The 16601-nt window shown below is 35.0% G+C and overlaps 1 non-coding gene across 1 annotated transcript; it reads right to left on the bottom strand.

The window, feature by feature from the left end:
• Positions 1 to 352: 352 nt before the first annotated feature.
• LOC130042287 (U1 spliceosomal RNA) lies at positions 353 to 516 on the bottom strand. The gene has a single exon (XR_008795214.1). It is a non-coding gene; the product is annotated as a U1 spliceosomal RNA (small nuclear RNA).
• Positions 517 to 16601: the final 16085 nt, after the last annotated feature.

Below are 16601 nucleotides of genomic sequence, written 5' to 3'. Positions count from 1 at the left end.
CTCCCTTTAACATGAGTTCTTGCCATGTCTCTCAGATTGGATGGAATTTATCTAAAAGCTTACAATATATTTCATTAAGAAAGTTATCACTATGTCAAAGCAAAATATGAATATCACTGCCACTCATATAAAGTTTTCTTTTTTGTTATTGTTGTTTTGAGACAATTTCTGGCAGAGCTTAGAACTTCCTCCTGGCTTTGCACTCCTGGTAGCACTTAGTGGCCTATATGGGGTACCAAGGATAAAATCCAGGATGATGTGCTAGATTTGCTGGGTCCAGTTTGCTGGATCAAACTCCCTACATGTTGTCATATTTCTCCGGTCACAACTGACTTTCCCCCCCCCTTTTTTTCAGGAGAGAGCACAAATGCAGTCCCTTCACTTCAACAAATTATGCAGTTGAGTTTCCCACCATTGGAGAAATCACCAGGGTCAGCACACCCAGAGCACAAAGGATAAGCCTTGCCCTAGGAAAACCACCCCACGATCATAGGATCTCCCCTACTAGGGAAGTATCACAGTTGACTTTCAAGTTATGTAAATATACATATTACTTTTAACACCCCCAAGTTTGAATATATTTTCTATGTTACATACAATGCATTATATAACTATAGTAAAGAAAGTTAAACTAAATGAAAGTTAAACTTAAAGAATTGAATTCTTGTTTAACACTGCCGACATAAGCTGTTTAAAAGTGAACCCACAGAGTTCAAATGATGAAGAAGGGTAAACTGTAAAGAACCCTGGCACAAAGAATAATTGCATGACTAGAAAATTTGTTCTGTTGTATAGGTAATAATGCACCAAGATGGTATATTTTAAAATAACTAATTGAAGATCTTTGGACACCAAACTGAACGAGCTCAAGGTTCACTCCTGGCTCTGTGTACATGGATCACTCTTAGATGTGCTCCTAAACCATAAGTGATGTAAGGTATCAAATCCCAGTTGACCAAGTGAAAGACAACTGCCCTACCCACTGCACTTTCCCTCAGGCTCTCTATTTTTAACTTGGTATCTATATCAGAATTTGTCTTTAAAACCAATTATTCAAAACTGAGTTTAATATGTTATCTTAATTTCTAACAATAAAAATATAATTACTATACATTTTTAAGGATACAATGAAGGACAGGTCTTTTTCCCTGTTTGAGAAATTCTTCCCAATTTTGGCAATTCTTTAGTGCTGGAACATTCCAGAGGGTCGTGGTAGAAATAATAGCCTCAGAATCAATAAAGGGCATTTTCTGTTTGGTTGAAGAAGTTATATTTCCAGGAGTATGCATAGTTATTTGGTTTTCTTTTTTGTTTTGTTTTATTTTTCCTGAAAAGCTGGTGGTAGGCCAAATAAGTTTAGCAAAGTCTGTAGTACATAATATATATGTACGTTAGATGAAGTAATTAGAAAAAGAAAACCACTCATTTTGACCCCATTCTTGCAGCTAGGAAGGTAAAAATAATCAATGTGTTGATCCTCTGTTTTGCTTGACAAAAAGTGTCAGCATAGGGAATAAGGCAAGGAAAGCAAAAATCCCATATTCCCCAACAAAGAGATGTTTTTATCTCCATTCTTTAAAATTAGTTCACTCCACTCCACTGATCAACCAAGTGGAAACAGAGATAAACAAATGGGACTATCTTAAATTAAGAAGCTTCCGCACCTCAAAAGATACAGTGACCAGAATACAAAGACAATCTACAGAATGGGAAAGGATATTTACCCAATATGCATCTGATAAGGGGTTGATATCAAGGATATACAAAGCACTGGTTGAACTCTACAAGAAGAAAACATCTAACCCCATCAAAAAATGGGGTGATAAAATGAACAGAAAATTTTCCAAAGAAGAAATCCAAATGGCTAAAAGACACATGAGAAAATGCTTTACATCATTAATCATCAGGGAGATGCAGATTAAAACAATGAAATATCATCTTGCACCACAGAGACTGGCCCACATTCGAAAGAACAAAAGCAATCGTGTTTTTTGGATGTGGCGAGAAAGGGAATCTCCTTAACTGCTGGTGGGAATGCCAACTAGTTCAGCCCTTTTGGAAAACAGTATGGATGACTCTCAAAAATTAGAACTTGAGCTCCCATTTGACCCAGCAATACCTCTCCTGGGAATATATCCCGGAGAGGCAAAAAAGTACAGTCGAAATGACATTTGCACTTTTATGTTTATTGCTGGACTATTCACAATAGCCAAAATCTGGGGAAAAAAACCCGAGTTCCTGAGAACAGATGACTGGTTAAAGAAACTTTGGTACATCTACACAATGGAATACTATGCAGCTGTTAGAAAAGATGAAGTCATGAAATTTACATACAAGTGGTACTACATGAAAAGTATCATGCTAAGTAAAATGAGTCAGAAAGAGAGGGAAAGACAGAAAGATTGCGTTCATGGGGATATAAATTAACAAAATAGGAGACTAACACCCAAGAATAGCCAAGATAAGTACCAGGAGGTTCACTCCATCATCTGGAGTCCAGCCACACATGCTAGGGGAAAAGGCAGCTCAGATAGCAAAGGGAACACCAAATAAAGGGTGTTGAGAGGATCCTCCCAGGATGAGAGATGCATGCTGAAAGTAGATTATAGACTGAACATGATTGCCACTCAATGCCTCTTTTGAAAACCACAGCCCCCAAAAGGAGAGAGAGAACAAAAGGGAATGCCCTGCCACAAAGACAGGGTGGGATGGGGGGTGGAGGATGGGAGGGATACTGGGACTGGTGGTGGTGGAGAATGGGCACTGGTGGAGGGATGGGTGTTCTATCATTGTATAACAAACCCAAGCACAATAATTTGTAAGTCACAACTGTACTTCATGGTGTTTCACTAATAAAAAATAAAAATAAATAAAATTAGTTCATAATCTCAGGGGATATTAACAATATATCACTGTGATTTTATTCCTGCATATTGTGTTTCTTGGAAAAAATCAAATTTTTTATATTTCTAAAACATTCAGAATGTTATTTTCAAATAAAAAAGGGGATTTAAATGGACAGTTCTAATCCTTTTAGCAAATAAATTTAAATATTCATTCTCAATTTAACAGATAAAAACTCTAATGCCAAAATTGCACCATTAACCATTTAAGCAATAATTATAATTTGATAAACTGTTCAATAAAATTGTTCAACTCATTCAAATTAATCATTCTTAGATATACATTTATATTTTTATAACTACCATATGAAAACACCTGCTTATAAATTTGTAAAGACATTATGCATTATGTGTATAAAAGCTGCATTTATAAAATAATATTTTTAGGTATTTATATTATTTTAGAGATTATCGTAACTATGAAGAATGAGCTTCTTTGCCCTCCATATATTAAGATTTAATAAAGAGGAGGCACTTAAAAAGTATTTTGATGGCCCTATTTTGTTCAAATATGGGAATTTATTGGTTGTATTTTCAAGTGTGGTAATTTGGATTATAACTCTTTGTGATTTCATATCATTGGACTTTAAATTAATGTATATGAAATCCTGGGTTTGGAGAAGTACAGTGGCTAAGGTGTTTGCATTACATGTGTCTACCATGGTTCAATCGATCCTCAGCAATCCCTATGGTTGCCCCCTCTCAGCAGGAGTGATTTCTCACTGCAGAACCAGAAGGGATACCAACACTGGATAACTTCTGGGTATAGCTCCAAAGAGAAACAGAAACAAAAATTAACTCAACAAAGAAAAATAAATCCTTTAAAATTGTAATCATAAAAATAAAAATAAACATTTGAAAATTTATGTTGCCTATACCATGATGGTTTCTTATATATATTAATATTATTCACATAATTAATATAATATGCTATCATAATACCACTGCACTGTGGCACCATCATCCCATTGTTTATTGATTTGCTCAGGCGGGCACCAGTAACGTCTCCATTCTGAGACTTGTTGTTACTGTTTTTGGCATATCAAATACACACTCGTATCTTGCCAAGCTCCACCGTGCAGGTGGGATACTCTCAGTAGCTTGCTGGGCTCTCTGAGAGGAACGGAGGAATCGAACCCAGGTCAGTCACGTGCAAGGCAAATGCCTTACCTGCTGTGCTATCACTCCAGCCCACTATCAAATAATATTACAATAACACAATTAATATATGTACAATATACCACTTACCTGCAAACAGACCTCTAAAGTAACATTTCTTTCCCCCTCTACTTTCTTTACAACTCCTTGATGAAATTTTTCCTGTAACTTCCTACTTATATTTTAATTCCAGATCACATAATTCCATTTCTTGAAGGCCATCCAGATATTGTGATCATTAAGTTGTTTCTCATGACCCCTGGGTTACCTATGTCATTGCTACTCTACTGTGAAAAAGTCAAGATTATTTACCCCTGCTATTATATTGTCATTCTTAAAATAAAAACATATAGGTAGCCTTTTAGAAGTTTTCCAGGTAAAATGTACCTATTTTAGCCAAATGATTATAAATGAAGCTGAATATTAAAGATATTAATGTTGTGAATGCCACACTATTGTACACTAACTAAATTAAAAATATGTTGAAAACATTCATGCCCTGTGGACGAGTTCACTGAAAGGCTGTGACTAAGTAATCTATAAGGTGGATTCAGTGTCCTCACTCCTGTATTTCCTCTTCAGCCCTTCCATTCTAATTTCAAAAATTTTTATTTCAAAAAGAGACAGATATACAAAGGCATTACCACATTTTGCCTCCCTAAGGTCTAATGGTCTAATCCCACTGCTACACAAAGGCCAATCCGTCTAGAGATAGGGCAATGATGAGAAAAAGCTTTATTGGCAAACTGGAAGAAATCAGATCCATGTCCTCAAAGTAGTCATCTTGTTTGCAGAGTTCTAAAAAGCAGTTTTAATAATAAAAGAGAACATGAAGCACATTTTCAGGAAGGGTGGGTTGCAGATTGCTGATAACAGTAAACAATAAGTTCCCTCATGTCTTGATCCCCTTAAGGCACACTCCCAATGTACTTGCAAGCACAGACATTTATTTTTTATTTTATTTTGGCTTTTACTGAATCACCATGAGATAGTTACAGACTTTCAAACTTTCATGATTACTTTTCAGTCATAAAATGATGGAGTACCCATCCCTCCACCAGAGCCCATTCTTGACCACCAATGTTCCCAGTATCCCTCACACCACCCTACCCCATTCCCTGCCCAACCCCCCACACCTCTGTGGCAGGCACATTCCCTTTAACCCCTCCTCTCTCCCCTTTTGGGTGTTGTGGATTGCAATACAGGTACTAAGCGGCCATCATGTTTGGTCTATAGTCTACTTTCAGCACGCATCTCCCAACCCAACCAAGCAAGCCCTCGAAGCATCATTTACTCGGTGGCCTCTTTTCTATCCCAGCTGCCTTTTCCTCCAGCATGTGAGGCTGGTTTCTAAGCCATGGAGCAATCCTCCTGGCTCTTATCTCTATTATCCTTGGGTATTAGTCTCCCCTTCTATTACTTTACATTCCACAAATGAGTGCAGTCATTCTGTCTGTCCCTCTCTCTCTGACTCATTTTACTTAGCATGATATTCTCTGTGTTGATCTACTTATATGCTATTTTCATGATTTCATCTTTTTAACAGTTGCATAGTATTCCATTGTGTAGATGTACTAAAGTTTCTTTAACCAGTGCTCTCAGGCACTCAGGTTTTTATCATATTCTGGCTATTGTAAATAGTGCTGCAATAAACATACAAGTGCAGATGCCATTTCTACTGTTTTTTTTTTGCATCTCTAGCATATATTCCCAGAAATGGTATTGCTGGGTCAAATAAGAGCTCAATTTCCAGTTTTTTAAGAAATGTCCATATTGTTTTCCAAAAAGGCTGAACCTGTCGATATTTGCACCAGCAGTGAAGAAGAGTCCTCTTCTCCCCATATCCACACCAACACTGACTGCTTTTGTTCTCTTGGATGTGTGTCAGTCTCTGTGGTGTGAGATGATATCTCATAGTTGTTTTGATCTGCATCTCCCTGATGATTAGTGATGAAGAGCATTTTTTCATGAGCCTTTTGGTCATTCAGATTTCTTCTTTGAGAAAGTTTCTGTTTATTTCATCATCCCATTTTCTGATGGGATTGAATATTTTCTTCTTGTAAAGTTCAACCATTGCCTTGCTATTAACCCCGTATCAGAAGGGTTTTGGTTGCATATCCTTTACCATTCTGTAGACTGTCTTTGTATTCTGGTCACTGTTTCTTTAGAGGTGCAAAAGCTTCTTAGTTTAAGATAGTCCCATTTTAGTCCCATTTGTTTATCTCTGCTTCCACTTGCTTGGTCAGTGGCATATCGTCTTTGAAGACACTTTTAGCTTCAATGTCGTGGAGAGTTTTGCCAAACTTTTCTTCAGTGTACTTTATGGATTCTGGTCTGATGTTGAGGTCTTTAATCCATTTTGATCTGACTTTTGTATACTGTGTTAGGTAGAGGTCTGAACTCTTTTTATTGCATGTTGCTGTCCAGTTTTGCCATCACCATTTGTTAAAGAGCCTTTTCTTGTTCCAATTTATGTTTCTTGCTCCCTTATAAAATATTAGATGATCATATATTTGAAGATGTGTTTAAGGATATTCAACCCTATTCCATTGGTCTGTGGATCTGTCTTTGTTCCAATACCATTCTGTTTTAATTATTACCACTTTATAGTACAGATTAAGGTTGGGGAGGTTATACCTCCTATCCTTCTCTCCCCAAGAATTGTTTTAGATATTCATGGGGGCTTGTTGTTCCATATGAATTTCAGGAGTGTTTGATCAATTTATTTAAAGAATATCATGGGTACCCTTATAAGGAATCCCATTGAATCTACATAATGCCTTGGGCAGTATTGCCATTTTGACAGTGTTAATTCTCCCAATTCATAAGTAGAAATTGTGTCTCCATTTCCTCATGTTTTCTTTTATTTCTTAAAGTAGCATTTTGTAGGGCTTTTTTTGTATAGGTCCTTTATCTCCTATTTAAGCTGATTCCAATGTATTTGATTTTCTGAGGCATGATTTTGAACAGGATTGGTATTTTTATATCAGTTTCTTCTTTTCATTATTTGCATATAGGGATGCCATCGATTGGGGGGTATTGATTTTATAGCCAGCAAATTTGATCAAGTTGTCTGTCATCTTATCCATTTGTACATGATGGAAAGGGCATTCTCAATATTTCTAGCCATTCTGAACCACACAGAATTTTTATTATTTAATTCAATTTCTTAGTTGTTTGAATTAACTTTACCTTGTTAACATAGTCCCTGCCATAGGATGATCTCAATAATTCACAAAATAAATTTCAATCAATGCTTGTTTCCCCTGATGCTGATATTTAAATTGGTATGTTAATTATTGTTATATGAAATAAGTAATTTTATGGTGTTGTTTCTTTGTTTGAATTTCATAGAGTTCGTTGGTCCCTTTCATCTAAATTCACCTCATGGTTGATTTCGCTAAAAATGTTTAACTTGTTTAAAGATTCAGTTTACACATTTTGAGCAAATCGTCCCAGGCCATTTCCATTTTCAACTCCCACGCCACACTAAGCTAAACATTCCCAACTCTGTTCCCACAGGACTTAATAAACAATAATATGTGCATCACATTGGATTATAATTATCTCAGAATATGACTCCCTTCCTTGAAAAGAGACATGTGGTCTTCATTTGTATATCCCCAGAGACTCACATAATACTCTGTGCTTTGTAGATTCTCAATAAATGTTAGTTTAAGGAACCAATGACTGGATGATAATAGTGACGCACACGCAAATACACCAGTACGCTAGTCTTTTCAGTAGCACTCTATGAATGTGTAAACAGAAAACATGTGTTAAATCAAATGCACAAATGCTGCTTTTAAATGTCTATTTGATCATTGAATTTCAACCGACTCTTAAATGTAAGTTGAACATATTCATCCCGTGAACATTCTTGGGACTGAATAAATAATAAAATATGATGAATAGGTTGTTTTACTAAATTGACTATTTATTTGAAACTTTGATCTTTTTGAGAAAAACAAATTTACATCAAAGTAAATATCATTGACATAATTAAAACTAAAGGATCAAAAATGTGTTAGGTTACTATATCATACATTATTAGGATATAAATACAATTGCTTTCATGATGTGCTAAAGAAATATGGAAGAAAGTTCACATTTGCATATCAATGTACAAGCCACCAAAAGGAATAGTTCTAGAAAGCAGTCTTTATCATAAGAGGAAAAATGGATATTCTTTGAAGCAATATTTTTGGCAGCTGTCAAGAAATGCCTAAGTAAAAACGATATGTAGTTTCCTATTTAAAATATCCATTGTGGGGGCTGGAGCAATAGCACAGAGGGTAGGGTACTTGCCTTGCACATGTCCAACATGGGTTCGATTCCCAGCATCCCATATGGTCCCCTGAGTGGTAATTCTTGAGTGCATAACCAGGAGTAACCCCTGTGCATTGGTGGGTGTGACGCAAAAAGCAAAAATAAATAAATAAATAAATAGAAATAAATAAATAAAACATCCACTGTGAAAAAAATGTGGAAGATAAGCACGTTCTTGTTAATCAACTCTGAACACAACTCATAATGGACTTTTAAAAAAATTGACATCGTCTTAAGTCTAGGGAATCAAACTCATAGCAAGTGAGCCTTCAGAATTTTGTATGTATGCTCTGTCATATCAACTGTTTCAAAGAGCCTTGAAACCATAAAACAATGAAAAAAAGCAACACATCTATTGTCTTAAAATGTTTTTCATTTGGCACCAAGTGTGGTCTATCACTATTCACACATTCCTTCATGAGCCAAGTTCTTGCCCTTTTGCTAGTGATGTGTACTGAAATCAGTGAAAAAAAATGTAGATTGTCTCTACTTTGATCAGAGTGATGTGCTGATAATTGGCAGCATACCTATCATCTAGTAAACAAAAATAATTGAATTAATTAGTAAAGAAATAAGCAAAAGAAAATTGCCATCTTTTTATAAATATTTCAGAAGCTCACTTTAGACTTATGTGAATGTCCTAATAAATAAAGTTTCTTCCTCATTTTTACAAATTTGACTGTATGTGCTAGCTTCGTATTACAACCTTCCTCCTTACACAGAAGCAAATATGATATGGAAGGATTACCATTTACCTGAACTGACAGAAAACTATCAAAATACAACAGAATAAATGACAAAGTCCAGTTATTTGTTTGTTTCTTTCTTTCCTACTAGTGAGGCATGACCATCAGTACTCGGGGGTTCTAAATGACTGTTGCTCAAAGTTTGCTCCCGCTTGATGCTTGAAGGACTATGTGTATTGTAATGGAACTCAGAGCTCTTGCATGCAAAGACTGTTAAGCACAATTAAAAAATAATTAGAAAATAAGAAGCAGAAATCAACCTCAGACAGATTAATTTTCATATTCTATTGACTAAGTTAGTCTGAAGACTTAGTCAGGTGTATCTGTAAATTGTAAATAAATTCTGAAGGTGGAAGGCACTGCAAACATTGCTAAACAGAATTTCATTAGAGACTGACCTAGCTGACCTATATGTGGCCACATCCCAGTCTGCTCTAACTAAAAATTTTCTCCATACATATTTTTCCTATGGCAAATTCTGGCAAGCTACCCATGATGTATTCTTCATGTCAAAAACAGTAACAACAAGTCTTACAATGGAGACTTTACTTGTGTCCGCTCGAGCAAATTGATGAACAATTAGAGGACAGTGCTAAAGTGCTATATATTTTTCCATTTTAGTCTTGAAGTTGTATGTTTTGTAAAATAATTCTTAAGCTATGTATAAAAATTAGTGTCTATATGCTTTGTATAAGTAAATCAGCTAAATTCAATTTTGACTAAGTTCTACCTCAGCTCGAGACAGGATAATTAAAACTTTACAAATAAATTTTATCAATTCAGATTTGACTTAGGGAGAAAACAATCAGACTTTTTGACCTAATTGCACAAGACTTGTTTGTCAATGTTTATTCAAATCCATCTTTAAAAGTTTTAATAAAAGCTTTCTCACTCTTTCTCTCTCCCACTCTCCCTCCATATATATATGTATATATATGTACATATATATGTATATATTCCTGCCTACATCTCAAGATTAGAATGAGAACACTCTCTGCATCAAATATAGATGATGCCAAACTAGGAATTATTTGCTCTTTTCATGTTTACCAATGTTTTACTCTCAAATGTACTTCTTTTAAGCATTCCTAAATAATGCAGTGGTAAGATCACATTTGAGCTCTTTTTTCCTTCATTGCATTTTTATTTTATCTCATATCCAATAGAATAGAAAGACAATTTCTTATTACTTCCTGGCTAGAAAAATTATGAACAATTTTCCCTTGTAAATGCCTAAACTGCTTAGGGAAAAATAAATCTCTCAGAAGAGCAGATAACAGAAACAATACTTTCAGAAAATGTAGAAAATAAGAAAAAAAATTCCTTTCATAGGCAGAGTATAAAGTGTCAGGTAGCATGTAATCAGGGTAGTCTATATTCTGACCATATCAACATAAATTAAACGATATGAGCTTAAATTTTGAGGCACGCATAGAAGACATGAATATAAAATGTCACTGTCCTCCCACTGTTCATCAATTTGCTTTAGCAGGCCCAGTAATGTCTCCATTGTGACAACTGTTACTGTGTTTGGCATATTGAATACATCATGGGTAGCTTGCCAGGCTTTGCCACACGGGCAAGATACTCTCGGTGGCTTGCCAGGCTCTTCGAGAGGGGCAGAAGAATCAAACTTGTGTCAGCAATGTGGGCCACTTGCAAGGCAAATGCCCTATCGCTGTGCTATCGCTCCTGTAATACATGAATCAAATAGATGATCATCCAATTCTCCTACCATGTTTTTTACTAATTGATTTAATGTTTTATCCTTTTTGACTTAAAATTTTTAGAGTGAAGTTTTTCTGAATATTATTTTATTGAGAACAATTTAGTTTTTTGTGAAAGATTCATACTAATCACATAATCAGCATATAATGATAGGCTCATGAACTGTAGTTATAACAAATGATCATTTAAAAGTGTCCAGACACCTAGAGAAATGTGTAAATGTTTCCTGTGTTGTAAAATGTGTTGGTTGTCAGTTCACATGATTTTCCATAAATAAGTTTATGTTCACCTATACGGACTTTTTAACCTAAGTATGTTAAATACTTATCTACCTGTGACCTGTAGCTATGAATAATATTATATATAATTAGTTTTTGCTTAACCTTTAGTTCCCAAAATGCTGCTTTATATATGAAACAGCTATGATGGCTGTAAATCAGTTAAAACTGGAAGTATTATGACTTTATATTTAGTGGCAGAGGCTAAAAAACACAGCTACAGAGACAAAAAGTGAAAGTCGTGTGATTAGAGAAACAATTTTGGGAGTGATGGAATTGACACCATCATGCCAAGAATTATACGTGTTACCTGGAGTTAGGAGGAATTAAGGATGGATTCTCCCCTAAGACCTTGAAAGTAGTATGGTTTTGACCACATATACCATTTAGATTTCTAAGATTAAGAACAGGAGATACTTTTATCTTGTTTTAACCACCCAGTTACAGTAATTAGTAACAGCAATATAGGAAACGAAAATACATTGTTTTCACTAATTAAGTTTTGGACTTTATGTCTAGTTTCAATGTATATAGTGTGCATAGTTATTCTCTATGTCTTGTAAATATCACTGTAACATATTTTCTTGCTCAATGCCAGGAAGAAAGCAAGCACCTTTTACAGTTCCTTAACAAATATATATCATGATTTGAAGAAAACACGTTTTTCTTATGGTGAATGTTTTAACAACAAACATTAAAAACAGAGACCAAAATACCAAATTTTATAAATGCTAACATAGTCAGACATTTTCTTCCAGATGTTTATTGTAATAATGTTTGAACTTAACCTAGTTCTAATTTCTTCTGATTTTTATCCTTTATTGAAAGCAATACAGAGATCTCTTTTTAAAAAATGAAATAGACATTCAATATAACCCAGAGATACACTTCTTGGCATTTATCTCTAAAACACACTAACATTACTTCAAAAGGATATATACACACCTATATTTCATTGCTGCATTAAATACAAAAGCCAATATATGGAAACAACCCAAAAGCCTGACTACAGATAAATGGATCAAAAAGATGCAGTATATTTGCATAATGGAATACTATACAGCTTACAGGTACTATGTAAGAAAGAGCAACATCATGCAATTCGCAGCAACATGGGTAGAACTAGAGGTTATTGTGATGGGTAGAGTCAGAAAAAAGGGACAGATACTGAATGATCTAACTCATATGTGGGACTTAAAGGTACACATCAAGGAAACAAAAGTACAACGGCAATGCAGTAGGAGAACTGATGCTTCGGGGAGGTAGTGGGCCATGAAATTGAGAGGAAGAGGTAGTGGGCCATGAAATTGAGAGGAAGAGGTGACGGGCTCCTTAAGGGAGAGATATGGGTACATTAACAAGAAAGAAGAATGGCAGAATTTGATGCACAAAAATTCATTATTGATAGTATTGCAAGCCATGTTACCTCAATTCTAAAATTAATATATAAGATTAATATATAAATAAATTAACATATAAGTAAATTTACAATTTTATGCATGCATAAGAGTAGCTCTCTCCTTTATTCCTCTATTATGTTTTTTCTTGAAGCATAATGCACAAATCATAAGGAAAATATTAAGTAAATTTACAGATGCAGGAGCAGTAGTACAGCGAGTAGGGCAGTTGCCTTGCATGCGGTCAACCCAGGTTCAATTCCCAGTATCCCATATGGTCACCTCAGCACAGCCAGGAGTGAGCACCTCCAGGAGTAATTCCTGAGTGCAAAGCCAGGAGTAATCACTGTGCATTGACTTGTGTGACCCAAAAAGCAAAAAACAAACAACAAAAAAAAGCAAGTAAATAAATTTATAAAAACTGAACACAGCAAAGTGTGTGGTTCACATGGTTAACTTTCATAATTTTAGTGAAATGTCACTAAAACTTCACCACCACCAATGCTTCCAGACATTCTACGACTGTCCATATATCTCCTTCTTCTTTGAATAATCCCACATAGTTGCATAGTTTCAGCTTTGTTACCAAGGGTGAAGAATCAATCATAACTCAACACTGTACATTTTCATATTTTTTTCTGTATAGCAGAGGTAATATCTTTCAATATTTCTTCCTGTTCCTCTTATTTCACTTAATAAGATTTCCTCCACTTGATCCAAATTGTAGGGAACTATATGTTTTCATTTTCACTTATAATTCCAATGTATGTTTATATCACAGCTTCTTGGTTCACTCATCTGAGGTTGAATATTTAGTGAGTTTTAATATCTTGGCTATTTTACACAGTGTGATCATATATAGTGTTGCAATGAAAATAGGTGTGTATATATATTTTTAAACAGATATTTTTTTCATTCTTGGATTAGATTACAAGTGAAATTTCTGGGTCATATAAATCTCTAGTATTACTTTTCTGAGGTGTCTCCACATTGTTTTCCAAAGATACTTAATCAGATAACATCCCCACCAACATTTAAAGGTTTCTTTTTTATTACATCCCTATAATGAAAACACACATTAAACTGTGGTGTTGCCAGTACTTTTAATATATGCCATTTTCAATAATATCTCATCATTATTTTTATTCACAATTACTTTGATGACAAGATTACTTTTTAATATGGCTACTTGACAATGGTATGTCTTCTTCAAGAAATATCTTGAACACAGCTGTATAATAAGAGCACAGAGCGAGATAGGTACATTACCATTATTATTACAATCACATAGTAATTGCCACACATTTCAGGTTTTATGCTTCATCTGTTGTAAGTAAAAAAAAAATTAGTAACTAGTTCTGATAGAAATTCAAAATTTCTGTGTGTTCTTACCCACAAAATAAAAACCCTACCGTGTCCTGTTTAAACTCTAATGTAATTTCCAGCCTTTTGTCATTTTCTAGGCTGTGCTCCAGCCATCTGAGACACTACCATCCTAAAAATCCATTTGATTTCTACTAACCTCAAGCATTATTCATATTACTGTTTCTTAAACACCCTTTCTCACCTGTTAATTCTCCTTTTTAAAAACCTCATTGAATAGCACAGATATTTAAACATTGCTTTCAACAGATTTCTTTTTAATCCTTTTCAAAAAATAATGGCCCATATGTTCTAGTTTCATCCTAAATGTGCTTCTCTATATCTTAGCATTGTATTACTCTTTAAGAAAAATCAATGATAAGGTTTGTGTGAAATCATAAATGATTTTTTCTAATTTTATTTTTTAAGTATAGGGCACTTTATAGTTCCTATGATGTAGAAAATAAAAATCATTTTTTAATTTATTTTGATTTTATTGATTTTATAGGATACGGAGGTGGGGCAGGGAATGAGGCAGGATAAGACTAGAAAAGAATTTTCCTGGGCCTGGAGTGACAATATAGCTAGTAGGCCTTCCACGTGGCCCACTGGACTCCATCCAAGGAATCTTATGTGGTCTGCTGAGCACCACCAAGAGTAATTCCGGGAGTAACACAGGAACACCACTGGGTATGACTCAAAAACCTAACAAGGAAAACAATAAAAAAGAAAAATAGAAGTTCCTGTACTGATGTTCTGAAGTTATCTGTAGTCCCCAAATGGAAAAAAAATACAGAAAATAAGAAATTGGGTGGCCTCCCATTATATAACTTGAAGCTATACTATAAAGAAACAGTGATAAAACAGCATGCTACTGGAAAAAAGGACAACTATTTGACCAGTCAGTGAGAATAGAATATCCAAGAACAATTTTTCATGTGCATGGTCAACTAATTTTAAATACAGTGGCTGGGAGAATGAAATGGAATAAAGACAGCATCTACAACAAATAACGTTGGGAGATTTGGATAAACGTACATTAAAAAAAATAAAGCTAGATCCATATCTCACACGTTACACTAAAATCAACTCGAAGTGAATCAAAGACCTTGGGATCAGATCAGAATCCATAAAGTCTATTTAGAAAGTAAAGCTGAATAATCCAAGACTTACACCTCAAGGCAGACTTCAAATATATGATGCTATTGTCAAAGACTACAGAACAAATGGGACTGCATCAAATTAAACTGTGTCTGTGTAGCAAAAGAAATATGGGTCAGAACAAAAAAGCTACCTGAATAGTAGAAAATATTTGCACTCAACATATTAGATAAGAAGTTGATATCCAATCTTTATACAGTACTCATAAAAATCAATAAAAAACAAAAAATTTGAAAAAAATCACATTAAAAATGAGGAACAGAAGAGACACTTCTCTAAGGAAGATCAACGAATGGTCAGTAGGCACATGAAAAAGGTTCATCACTTATTATTATGCAAATTCAAACCAAGACAACAATGATATAACATTTTATAGCAGTGAGAATGGCACATATCAAAAATGCTTGTTTGGTGGGGATATAGTGAAAAGGAGCTCTTATCCACTGCTAGTGGGAGTGTTGTCAGGGGCAATCCCTACGGAAAATATTTCTCAGAAATGAGCTGCCATACAACCTAGTAATTCTACTTTTGAATATCTATTCCTAGGAGAGAAAACCATTCATTCAAAAGGATGTATTATTCATTGGGCTGGAGCAATAGCACAGTGCGTAGGGCGTTAGAGCGTTTGCCTGGCAGCCCACCCGGCCAACCTGTGTTTGATTCCTCCACCCCTCTCAGAGAGCCCAGCAAGCTACTGAGAGTCTCTCTCCCACATGACAAAGCCTGGGAAGCTACCTGTGACGTATTTGATACACCAAAACACAGTAACAACAAGTCTCACAATGGAGACGTTACTGGGCCCACTCAAGAAAATTCATGAACAACAGGAGGACAGTGACAGTTACAGTTACAGTGACAGTATTATTCATTACAGCACTCAGTACAGTAGCTAAGATTAGGAGTCAACCTAGATGTTCCATGGCAAATAAGAGGGTCAGAAATAAGAAATATATATATATATGTATATATGTATATATGTATATATGTATATATGTATATATATATACACATACATATATGTATATATGTGTGGTATATATATTTGTCACACACACATATATATATACAATTGAATACTTCGCAGCTGTAAGGAATGATAAAATTATGCAGTTCATTGAAACATGTATGAAACTGAAAGATACCATGTTAAATGAAGCAAGCCAGAAGAAGGATAAATACAGGATATCACTTATATGTGTAACTTAGAATTATTGGATATGAGAATGCAATGGTTTAAGGCAGAGAGGAACGGTACCTAGATAACTGGACCCCAGAGAAAAGAGAAGAGAAACAAACAAACAAACAAAAAAATAGAGTGGAAGTGAGGGGAGGAGAGACAGATGATCAGCAGCAGAAGGCAGGCGGCAAGGAGATTCAAGTACATCACGTCAGTGGTTTTGAGGAATGGTACAGTTCAACACAGAGTTACCAACACTGAAACCATGAAACCCAAACTTTAACAACCAAACTTAAAAAGATGCCTATCAAGATGACATGCTGGAGGAGCTGGAGCGATAGCTCAGAAGGTAGGGTGTTTGC

This window comes from Sorex fumeus, unplaced genomic scaffold (genome assembly GCF_029834395.1).
Source record: "Sorex fumeus unplaced genomic scaffold, SorFum_2.1 ptg000098l, whole genome shotgun sequence".
Taxonomy (NCBI): Eukaryota; Metazoa; Chordata; class Mammalia; order Eulipotyphla; family Soricidae; genus Sorex; species Sorex fumeus.
Note: the sequence above shows the minus strand (reverse complement) of the source record. Positions and strands in the feature narration are given on the sequence as shown.